Source organism: Armigeres subalbatus, chromosome 3 (assembly GCF_024139115.2).
Source record: "Armigeres subalbatus isolate Guangzhou_Male chromosome 3, GZ_Asu_2, whole genome shotgun sequence".
In the NCBI taxonomy this organism is placed as follows: Eukaryota; Metazoa; Arthropoda; class Insecta; order Diptera; family Culicidae; genus Armigeres; species Armigeres subalbatus.
The window spans coordinates 163,202,386-163,215,536 of NC_085141.1; positions in this window are offsets into that span (position 1 = coordinate 163,202,386).

The window sequence follows — 13,151 nt, forward strand, 5'->3', positions numbered from 1 at the left end:
AGCCAACGTTCACACCGTGAGAATCAGACGATTGCGATGGGCTGGAAATGTAGCCCGTCAGACAATAACATGGTTCTTAATAGTGATCTGCCGGGAAAAAGAAAGCATCATGCAAGGTGGATCGAATAGGTGAAAGACAATTTGTGGGTAATTGGACTGTGTGATTGGCGACGTGCAGCCATGCATCGAGAGGAATAGGGAAATATTTTACGTACAACTCATCATGCCATTCCAAAATTTGATTCCTAATTAGCCCACCCTGAAAAATTAACCATTTTTCATAAATAATCGTTTAGGTTCAACAGTGTAGAAAGCCAGCAAGTATATATCCTAGTGGAGCTAATGAATGCTTCACCAAAGCTAGAACAACATGTTTACAGCATGCATTGGCTGGAAATTAATAATCCGCCTCCAAGATGCTTCCGTCAAACGCGTTTCAAGATTATCCATTAGTACAAGGCATCAGCAGTAAAACTATATTTTATTTTATTTGAATCTTTTTCCTGTATGTCGTTTAAGAATGAAATGTTTATCCCATTATGTATGTGAAACGTCGCTCGTAAATTTAGCAAAGTATACAACAAATTCATAACAATTAAATACCTTAAACTCCTAAATAAATAACATACCGAAGTTTGTAGGCAGTCGCCATCGTGCGCTCAACCACATATCTGCAAGACGTGCTGGAATCGCTCTAATAGCTTCTAAAAATAAAATTAAATCCGTTTCGATGAAAAACACCACCCGTATGTTACCTCCCCTCAGTGTTACACATGGAAGTCGCTACTGTACTCACTACGCATTGAATTAAAAACATAATTTAATTTCAAGATATTAAACTCATCTCCGGGGCGTGTTGCCGCCACGCACACAAAGGATATCAACAAAGCGCGAGTGCTGAGCAAAAAGCAAAACAAAAACATGTGAAAAATGAATCTTGGCAGCTCGGAAACATAAAACTGGCCGTTGTTCCTGGTGGTCGGTACCGGGTGATAGAGTGCTGTGCTTAAGCTGGAATATGCCCGCTAATAGCGATAGAAATCTCCAGGATTCGGAGTGGATGGAATGAGAGTAGTCTGGCTGCAAGCAACGGAGCGAGAAATTGGAGTGCGATCTGCGATGATTTAATTGAATTAAATTCCTCTTATACAGTAAAGCTGGGCATTTACTGCTGTTATCATCATCTCTCATAATTGAGTACGAGCGATTGCACATTCGGTGCACTCACACGCCGGGTTTTCGCGCTCATGCTGCAAGCAGTCAGGAAACGATGGAAAAAGTGCAACCTTAGGTAGAAGTAAGAAGAATATAATTTGTTCGGAGTAGTACATCTGGATAAGACACGAGGAGTCTTATATGAGAACATTGAGTTATCATGTAACTGTATGGTATTGGAAAACGACTGGAAATAGTTTTTATGTAGAAATTTTGGCTATCTCAGTCTTTAAAACCATTAAACGATTAGCGTTTTACCAGGGGTCTGCGAAGCGGCCATGTTTCTGATGCCAGCATCAAAATCATCGATTGTTGAAACCTGCCATTAAAAATATATATTAAATATCATGATACTTTGGCGAAGTAGAGCGCTTAGTGCCGATTGAAATATGAAAACTTATCAAAGACATCAATATTCTTGTTGAAATACACCTCGCATTCATACTTTCGCACAATTTCTTGAAAAATGGTGAAAAATAATTACGTCTATTTGGAAAAAATCACTTCGGAACAAAAAATGTTTACAAAATAGAATTGTCAGTGGGAAACCCAATTTCAATAGAACAATGGGAAACTCAAAGATGTTGGCTATTGTCAAACGTAGTGGGTAGGATTGGGGGTGCCAGATACCTGCGTTTTACTCTGCCCGACGTTTCGGCCATTGGATGTGACCTTTTTCAAGGGAAAAATTGGTCAATCGCTAATCGTTTAATGGTTTTAAAGACTGAGCTAGCCAAAATTTCTACACGTTATCATGTAACATTATAAGTTTTATTATACTCTATAACAGTTTTATAGAGGATATTTTTAAAGCTTACAATAAAACCATGAAATCATCTTAATGACCGCAATTTGAAAAGGAAATAGGGTATCTGTTCCTATATCAATAACAATAAGGCAATACGCATATGAAATGCATTAATTTCTCACCCAATAATCAAGAAACATGAGAATAATTATGCTCGGCTCATGTAATTTTTAATTGAAAACAATTTGGTAACTTCAAAAATGAAATTTTTATCTCATTATAGAAGTATTTAGCAAAAAAACATCATTACCGCCATGCACCTATTTCAATAACATTCAAAATCAGTTAATCTTATGCCTGTACCTATATCAATAATACTGTTTCCAACTTAAATACGCACACTATTACTTGTGTGTATGCGTAACGATATGATTGCAGTGATGCCGAATTCCTCAATGTTTTGTATTTGAGTTGAAATATAATTACAAAAATGACTGTTTTTGTTGCAGTTTTCCATCTTATCAGTCCAATTTTGTGTTTGTCATAATTTGTCTTTCCGATATAATTTATGTTACAAACATAAGAGTTGAATTTCACAGTGAAAGTTCATTCAAGCGCTTTGAAATAAAAATCTAGGTCGGCAACCCTTGAGAGTACTGCAAGCCATGTAAACAGTTTGGAATACGGACAAGGATAATTTAGACGTTGTTCGAAATAAACCTATATCAAACTATAGGAAATCGCGTTGGTTTTTTAAATATAATTATATTCATAGTGAAAATGTGATGTGCTTTATGTGCTGTGAAGTGAATTTTGAAGGGATAGAATTGTTTTAGCTTGAAATTGAGTGGAAAACAACGGCGTGAAAACAGATGAATCTGCTAGTAGCAATCGAGCAGTGCATCAAACCATCAGCTCAGAGGTAGGAAAATGAAAATAAAAGTGCTTTATTATTTTATCTTTTAACAATTTGATTCTTGTGCATTAAAACATTACTTAAACAAAATTTTGAATAATATTCCAAACATTCAAGAATGTGTTCCATCCATTATTGCGTACATACGATGTGAGAAATTGTAAACAAATTGATTTTTTATTTGGTTTATCGACGGTTGGGATTGATATACGGGCTGTTATTAATATGGGAACGGATACCCTACTCAATTTTATATTCAAGGGTGCCATCAACAATGCTAGATAGAAGGAAAATCACTCAAGAAGAAGTTCAAAAACCACTGACCTAAATGACAAACAATCTAGAAAAGTTTCCCTGACAAATGAAAACATTGTTGATTTTATTCAATTTAAATAATGACATAGGTGAATGTGCCAAAAATAATCAAATAAATAAATTCAACCAAATCAGGATGACGGTGCGAGTTAATTACGTAACGCTTAGTTTAAGATGATGAATGCATATATACTAAACAAACTTAGTAAGGAAAGTCAAAACATTCGAGGGACCGGGAAGGACATCGCCCACGACCGCCAACGATGGCAATTCACCATGCCCGTTTTAACCAAAATATAGATAACAACAATGTAGCAATCAAAGCGGAGAATGTCTTCAACCCATTCTACATGATTAATGACGCTAAGGAAGCATCAACAGAAGACCTTTCACTGCGGCTGTTGGTTGGTTCCACCTTGCTGGCTGGTTTTGAACAGCTCGTCCCCCACCATATGCGCGGTGCCTGGCCTCCGTTTCGCTTGCTTGGTTTAGCGAAAAGCGGTCCGAGACCAAGGCCGCGTGGTTTTAGCATAAACACAAAACGCCAGGCTCGAAAACTGTTGCGGTAGGCTTCCCCCTCCTACAATGAGTTTGTCGTTATTTCTCGCTTGGTTGAAATTTTTACCCTGCTCCATCCGCTATTGAGTTAGGGCTTTCTGTGCTGGATAGTAACCTGAAAGCACTGAATTGGTCTGTTGGAGATTTTTTGTTGTTGTTGAAATCTAAATATCTTTAAGCAGTCGTACTTCCTTCCGCAATAGTAGGTGTGCAGCCTTTTTGAGAAACGTGCCTTCACCGGCGATCTAATTTGGCGTAAGAATCTTCGGAAATGTGTAATTTCAAGTTGGGCATTTACATATTTAACTAGATTATCCTATTTAATATGCGCTACGTCAAGATGAATAAACTTTTCCGTCTGCTTTTTGATTTTTAATTCCAACGACAAAGGCCAAAGATACCGGAAGTATACGTTGAAATTTGTAAAGAGGTTAACGCAATATTGCCGTAGGATGTCGTTCGTGGAAAGCCCAAAAAGCTGATGTTTTATTCAAAAGCTACTCACAGATTCTGACTCACTTTCTGGGAAGGAAAGGTTGGAGAGATGAAAAAAGCGTCGCTACCTCTTAGCTCGATTGTTGGAAACCCATTTCTCTGCGTCACGCTACGGTAGATTTTGCGTGCGTATGCAAACTTTGCGTGTCGGAAATTTAATTACTGTGTCTAAGCTTTTGAGTATGTGTTAAGCATTAAACAGCGCCGAATGTGGTGTGTATTTAACACACGGATCACCTAAAGAAGAATAGACGGGTGAATTTAAGTAAAGTGTTTGGTCGGCACAGGAGTGAGACAAATGTAGCTTAATTATGACACTCAATTCTAAAAATGGGTTTTTGTCGCACCGCACCGCAGCTTGCCGACGAGATCGATGATTCGATTCCACTTTGCAGGCAGTAGGCATTACAACTTTGTCTTTTTGTTCGTTCAACCTTTAAGCTCCAAACTCCAAAGCTATGTATTCGGTCTAAAAATAACTCTAAATTCAATATGATTTATGAGTTCTATAAACAGAAAATCAAGGATTAGGTGCGTGTACGTCTTTAAAAAACGCTGGTGTTCGCATCGAAGGCTTCCACTTTAGACCCGTGGAAATTAAAAATATAGAGGAACTGTTCCGATCCCATCTCACTGTACATATATCCACCTCATCGCTAAACAAAGAAATACGGCACCAAATTCGTCGCTTCTTTTTGTCAACATGCGTGCTCGCTGCTGAAAAAATCGCAAAAATAATAAACAAATCAAATTCCTTTCCATTGCTTTGTTCTTGATGGGATGGAAATAGGAGCTATGAGATGAAGTGGCGAACCGTTCCCCTATATATAGGGGAATGATGGCTTTGGCAGGTTTTGTTCTATTATCGTCAGAAGGGTTTTTATGGCTGATTATGCTCAAATTTGGCCCTAACATTTTTTGAACATTTATGAATATTAAGGCCAAATTTCGGTCGACAACCCCTGACAATAATAGAACAAAATCTGCCAAAGCCGTCTGTTCCCCTATCCGAAAGCAATTCTAATTTTTTGGAGGGAATTCTAAAATATTGACTGGGAATTATTTCGAAAGTCCACAAGACTTTTTCAAATTTTCACGTGGAAATACTATATGGAAAATTTTCAAAACTTTCCAAGGAAATTCTTTTGATCGTTCAAAGATTTTTTTTTTAACTTTCACACAGAATTCAACAACAATAGAACAATATTACGGCAAATGCTGAGTAAAGCGTACCATTGGTACTTCGCGTACCTGAAGGAATAAAATAGACCCCATCTCGCCGTGGTGCTGGCCGGGATACGAGCAACCTTAGGGAAGATCGGGTATCCAACCCCGGTGGGAACTATGGTCGTATGCTGACAGGGAAGGGTAAGTTTGCTCCTCTCCGGAGGTGCAAATCTTATTGAGCGTCTGTTCTCCATGTCAGGATCGGCAACAGCGTCTATTCTCCATGTTAGGGGCGGCTGATCATCGTCCGAGTGCCAGCGAGGGACTCTAAGTGAAACTGTCCACCATGGTCTACCGGAAGTAAGAAGGAATGGTCCTCCGGAAATTTAGGGGGTTTGGTGTCAGGCCCTGCAAGCCAGCCAATATAAAAACTCACGCAACGAACAATCAACAAGAGAGTACGGACCGGAACAATCGGCGAAGACCACTGCGACGAAAAGGGACTAGCGATTGCACACTCGGTTCGTGGAACTGCAAATCTCTCAACTTCATCGGGAGCACACGCATACTCGCCTATGTGCTCAAGGACCGTGGATTCGGCATCGTAGCGCTGCAGGAGGTTTGTTGGAAGAGATCAATGGTGCGAACGTGGTGCGAGGTAATCATACCATCTACCAGAGCTGCGGCAACCCACACGAGCTGGAAACAGCTTTCATAGTGATAGACGATATGCAAAGGCGCGTGATCGGGTGGTGGCCGATCAACAAGAGAACGTGCAGGTTGAGGATCAAAGGCCGGTTCTTCAACTTTAGCGTAATCAACGTCCATAGCCCGGAAGCGCTGATGATGATAAGAACGCATTCTACGCGCAGCTGGAACCTGAGTACGACAGATGCCCAAGCCACGACGTCAAAATCATCATATGAGATTCAAACGCTCAGGTTGGCCAAGAGGAGGAGTTTAAACCGACTATTGGAAAGTTCAGCGCTCACCGGCTCACGAACGAAAACGGCCTACGACTAATTGATTCCGCTGCTTTCGAGAATATGGCCATTCGCAGCACCTACTTCCAACACAGCCTTCCGTATCGGTACACCTGGAGATCACCACTGCAGACAGAATCACAAATCGACCACGTTCTGATTGATGGCACTTCTCCGACATTATCGACGTCAGAACATATCGTGGCGCTAACATCGACTCTGACCACTATTTGGTGATGGTGAAACTGCGCCCAAAACTATCCGTCATCAACAATGTTCGGTACCGACGACCGCCGCGTACGACCTAGAGCGACTGAAGCAACCTGATGTCGCCACTGCATACGCGCAGCATCTCGAGGCAGCGTTGCCGGAAAAGGGTGAGCTCGATGGGGTCCCTCTTGAGGACTGGTGGAATACAGTCAAAGCAGCCATTAACGACGCAGCGGAGAACAACGTCGGGTATATGGGACGAAGTCGACGGAACGATTGGTTCGACGAAGGGTGACAGATTCTGGAGGAGAAGGACGCAGCGCGGGCGGTCGCGCTGAAGCAAGGTACCCGGCAGAACGTGGAACGTTATAGACGGAAGCGGAGACAGCAGACCCGCCTTTTTCAGGAGAAAAAACGCCGCCTGGATGAAGCGGAGTGCGAGAAGATGGAACAGCTGTACCGTTCTCAAGAAACACGAAACAAGTTCTACCAGATGCTCAACGCATCCCGCAAAGGCTTCGTGCCGCGAGCCGAAATGTGTCGGGATAAGGATGGGAGCATCTTGACGGACGAACGTGTGGTGATCGAAAGGTGGAAGCTGCACTACGAGGCACATTTGAATGGCGCTGAGAGTACAGGCAGTGAAAGTCAAGGCAGCGGAGGAGATGACTACGTCAGTTTAACGGACGATGGAAGCCAACCAGCCCCCACCTTGAAAGAAGTTAAGGATGCCATCCAACAGCTAAATACCAATAAAGCAGCTGGTAAGGATGGTATCGGCGCTGAGCTCATCAAGATGGGTCCGGAAAAGCTAGCCACCTGCCTGCACAAATTGATAGTCAGAATCTGGGAAACTGAACAGCTACCGGAGGAGTGGAAGGAAGGGGTTATATGCCCCATCTACAAGAAAGGCGGCAAGCTGGAGTGTGAGAACTTTGGAGCGATCACCATCCTTAATGCCGCCTACAAAGTGATATCCCAGATCATCTTCCGTCGTCTGTCACCATTAGTGAACGAGTTCGTGGGAAGTTGTCAAGCCGACTTCGTTGACGGCCGCTCGACAACGGACCAGATCTTTACTGTACGGCAAATCCTTCAAAAATGCCGTGAATACCAGGTCCCAACGCACCATCTGTTCGTTGATTTCAAGGCGGCATACGACAGTATAGACCGCGTAGAGCTGTGAAAAATTATGGACGAGAACAGCTTCACTGGGAAGCTTACCAGACTGATCAAAGCAACGGTGGATGGTGTGCAAAACTGTGAGCAGATTTCGGGCGAACACCCCAGTTCGTTCGAATCGCGCCGGGGACTAAAACAAGATGATGGACTTTTGCGCTTGTTGTTCAACATTGCGCTAAAATGTGTCATGCGGAGAGCCGGGTGTAACAGCCGGGGTACGATTTTCAATAGATCCAGTCAATTTATTTGCTTCGCGGATGACATGGACATTGTCGGCCGAACATTTGCAAAGGTGGTAGAACTGTACACCCGCCTGAAACGTGAAGCAACAAAAGTTGGACTGGTGGTGAATTTTTTTTTTTTTCTTCCTAAACAATGGAGGGGGAATCTGCTCAACAGACATCCTGGGTTGACCAGGAAGTGCTGGGTTAGGGGCCACCTCCAATGAGGGAGGTAGGGCTGCATCCCCGACCAGCTAAACCGTTTCCATTGCCGCCAAGCCCATCGTCCCTTCGGTACAACTAGAAAGTAATGCTTCAAAGGGGGGCCAGTGCATGACGCACCCTCGAGGTTAGCTGCGTGTCCTTGCAGCATCGAACATCGTGACTCGCTTTTTTAGAAGAACACCATGGTATCGTGCCAGCGCATTGCCGGCTTTCCAGGTGGCCTTACCACGCCCTATGTCCTCGGAAGGTGGGCAGGGTCGACTTCGCGCCTGCTTCCCTCTGCACGACTGGTATCAAGAATGATGATGCCGCGTGCACCCCAAATTGACCTTTCTGGGATAGGGCCTATTCGCCAGCACACAGAGGGACTTGCCGACGCGAGGCCTACGCCTGCCCCAGCCTTGACGAGGACCCCTTTCCGTCCTCGGGCTCGGAACCCGCCTGGTTGACCGACGCTGCGAAAGCGACGATACCATGTTGTTCTTCGCGCGGCCACTTGTTCGATAAAAGGATCGAGTTCGACCACAGAGCATGACCACCGGTATGACCCATGAAGCCGACTCCGATCCCTTGGACCACCTCTTATTTGCGCCTGAACTAGCCATCCTTGAGCCCACGCGCCACCTTCTGTGTAGCTCCGAGAAGATTTGGGCGATAGCCGATAAAACGGCGTTCCAGCCAACTTCGTCTTTACACATCCTCCGAACTAGGTTGTCCGGGGTAGTGTCCAGACCACATGTGGCAAGCATGTGGTCACGCATTGCGCGAAAACGTGAGCACACGAACAACACGTGTTCCGCCGTTTCCTCTAAACCTGCGCACACCAAACACTCGGGCGAAGCCGAGCAAGCCAGCTGCTTTACCTGCACTTTGACTTTGGAACAAATCAAACAATTGGGAGGGTTCGTGCAGCATTGTGCCTTATGTCCCTCCAATCCGCAGCGTCGGCAGAGATTGCTTCTGTCAGGGCCTTTGCAGTCCCATTGCTTGTGCCCCGGTTCCAGGCACTTGAAGCAAACTTCGGGTTGCTCGTATATGCGCACAGGGCATACCGACCATCCCACCTTGACGCTCCCTAACTTGACTACCTTGAGGCGTCCGCTGCAGATAGCCAAACCAATGCTACCTGCGTCCCTGCCGGACCTTTCCGTAGCCGAACGGCTGCGGTGGGCGTCTCCACTTCACACTGTTGCCGCAGTGCCGTGACGAGCTCTTCGACTTCAGTGATCTCGTCCAGGTCTTTAACCCTTAGATTCACCTCCGTCGTGAGTGCCCTCACCTTGACCGTCTCGCCTAGGACCCCCTCCGCCAACTTCTTGTAGGCGGCGCCCTTTGCGAGACGCCCCGCTTCAGCTCGAGTATCATCTCGCCCATCCGGGTACGTCTTATTCGACGTACGTCGGCGCCGAGTTCTCCGAGCTTGACATCACTCCACATCGCCTTCAAAACATCCGAGTACTTAGCCTCGTCCGCCGTGATGACTAGGGCATCGCCCTGGAGCGATTGGCGCCTACCCTAGACTTCCTGCTACCCTCATGCGCCTGGGCCTTCTTTTCGGCCCTTGACGTCTTCGGTTTCCTCTTGTTCTTGACCAGGGTCCAGGAGGCGTCATTCCCTCTATTTCCCTGGTCTGGTGCGGCTGAGAACTTTCAGCCTGCCGTAACCCCTTACCACCGTCTTGCCTGAGTGGACGGACCTTTCCAGGTCCTTCCTCCCCGGTTTTGGAGGTACCTGACCGGGGTTCAGCTTCCCAGCCCCACTACCTTTGTTCGGGGTAGTAACCCTCCGCGTTTTGGAGCGGCCCCAGGGAGCTCATCCCTGGAGATTGTCTCCCGTTTTGTGTCTGCTCCGTTGGAGTAGTCACCCCCGACGTACCCGCAAATACTTGAGCCTCAGTATGGGTAGACTTTGGCACCACCGTCTTAGCTGGCACGCCTTCGGTCGACTCGACCTTGCCCGAGTCCGCGAATCCTTGGGCCTCAGTCTGGGTAGACCTCGACTCCACCGATTTCACGGGTTTACACTTGGCCGTCCCGACCGCCCTTTCCAGCTTGGCGTCCAGCATCGACTTTCGAAGTTTCTGCAAGCTCCTCTTGAGGTCCTTGCTGATATTATGCTTCGATGACGCAAAGTCGATGATGGCGTCCAGCTGTTCCGTCGCCACCTGGAAGGCCGAAAGCCCATCGCGTTTGCGGTTCATCACCTTCACAAGCCATGGGCCGTCAATAACCCCTTCCGGCGTTTTCATAGCCGAGAGGAAGGTTGAGTGACCCACGCTGGCGCTGCGCACTGAGCTGCCGACTATTGCCTCTGGCCTCCTAGGCGGAGACCTGAACAACCCACCTCTTGCGAAGGGGTTGTCGCCTACACTACTACCACTAATTGAAGAATTGACTTGGTTTTCCATTTTGGTCCCACGAGTTGCTCGGGAAAAGAGGTCCACCACGCCAGAGCCCAGCATAACGCGGTAAGGGACAATTACTGTGGAGGGTGCCCAGGTACCCCACAGGCTCCGTTAAAGGCCTAGCTTATTATTTCACCCCCTGGCCATGCATCTCCTCGGCACGGGTCGCTTGACGCCTTGGGATTAGGGGTTAGGGACGATGGTCCCGGTCTAACTCGCAGTGGCCATGGGGAGGGGTCGTCAAGCCCTTGGACAAAGTCCCTGCTGCCCCCTGCCCCCTGCTGCCTCCCTGCTGGACTGGTGGTGAATGCGTCAAAGACAAAGTACATGTTTGTGGGCGGAATCGAGCGCGACAGGGCCCGCCTGGGAAGCAATGTTACGATAGACGGGGATACCTTCGATGCGGTCGAGGAATTCGTCTACCTCGGATCCTTGCTAACGACTGATAACAATGTTAGTCGTGAAATACGAAGGCGCATCATCTGTGGAAGTCGGGCCTACTACAGGCTCCAGAAGCAACTGCGGTCAAAAAAGATTCGCCACCGCACCAAATGTGTCATGTACAAGACGCTAATAAGACCGGTTGTCCTCTACAGACATGAAACATGGACAATGCTCGAGGAGGACTTGCAAGCGGAGTATTCGAGAGACGGGTGCTTAGGACCATCTTTGGCGGTGTGCAAGAAGACGGTGTGTGGCGGCGAAGAATGAACCACGAGCTCTCCCTGCTCTATGGCGAACCCAGTATCCAGAAGGTAGCTAAAGCCGGAAGGGTACGATGGGCAGGACATGTTGCAAGAATGCCGGACAGCGACCCTGCAAAGATGGTGTTCGCTTCCGATCCAGCAGGTACGAGACGGCGTGGAGCGCAGCGAGTGAGGTGGGAAGACCAGGTGCAGAACGACTTGGGGAGCGTGGGGCGTATTCGAGGATGGAGAGATGCGGCCTCGAACCGTGTATTGTGGCGTCAAATTGTTGAATCAGTGTTATCTGTTTAGATGTAGACTAAATAAATGAAATGAAAATGAAATTTGGATATGATTCAGATTTAGATCGGGTTGAAATCTAATAAAAATTGGATTTCACTTGCATTGCACAATGGGGAAATCCGATTCCAAAGGTGGAAAAAATTGATAACTTTCTTCACGAACAACTTACAGAAGAGATCAAGAGCTTATTCGAAAGAGAATTTTGCAAAGAATTCAGTGAGTGCTGTTTCATGGACGTAGATCGCTTCTGTATGTAGTTATCAAGATCGTTTTGCCCTAATGTCCCATATATCGCGAGTTTCCAAACTATTTGTCATTTTAACTTTAAGACACTGTTCTGAAATTGTGTTTATCTCTTCACTGTGGATCCACAGAAGGGCACTAAATATATTTTGTTGGTAAAAGTTGGAAATTTAAGGGATTTTGGGGTCAAATAAGCATCAAAGTGCATTTTATGTGCAATTTTCATGTATTCTGTAAAAATAATAATATTTACAGATAAGTGTTGATATTATTGTCTCAAAGTGTTGAACAGATATTGACAAATGTTTGCCGAACAAAAATTAATGAAATAAATCGTTTCACAAATGTTTTATTTGGTTATTTATTGAGTAAAAAACGATTTTTAAAAACTTTTGAATAGCACCGATGCCAAACATTTCCAAACCATACCCGATAGCACAACTAGACAAGAATAGTCATATGTTATGAGTCTTGATGTGATCATAGATAGGAGGTGATGGGAGATACACTTTTTTCTTGCCTTTTTGCCCAAATTCCCCTATGAAGCAATATAGCTCAATGATTCTGAGAAAGGAAATGATGTAGTAATGTTAATTTAATTGATATTTTCCAATGATATAATGAAAATAACAAATGATCATATAATTCATTAAAAGTATTGGTTTATAGGGGATTTAGGGGTCAAACAGATCATTTAATGTATTTTTTTATACAAAATAGGATAACTTTTCTCACGAGTGACTCACACATATGGTTAAGGGCTTATTCGAAAGCATTGTAGATCTATACATAGCACTATACATATTTTGTTGGAAAAAGTTGGAAATTTAAGGGATTTTGGGGTTAAATAATCATCAAACTGCTTCTATGAGAATTTTTCATGTATTCTGTAAAAAATAATACCCAAATAATTATTTGCACTATATTACGTCGAATAATCATTTAGGGTTAATATACGATGATTTATAAACTTGTAAGCATTGATGTACCTCCTACATATGGTCAATTTTGGCGAAATCAACAACCTATTGATTATTCAGATATTTACAGATAATAGTTTATATTATTGTCATAATTTTTTTTAACAGAAATTGATACCATAAAAAAAACAAATATCCATATATTACATTAAAACTGGATTTTTAAGACATTTTGGGACAAATAAGTGAAAAATTCATTAATTATGTATTAAAAAAAAAGTTTCTGAGTCCTGAACCCTATGATTTTTTTTTCAATGCTATCTACGTTAGCATTGTTATTTGTATAGTATCATTGACAAA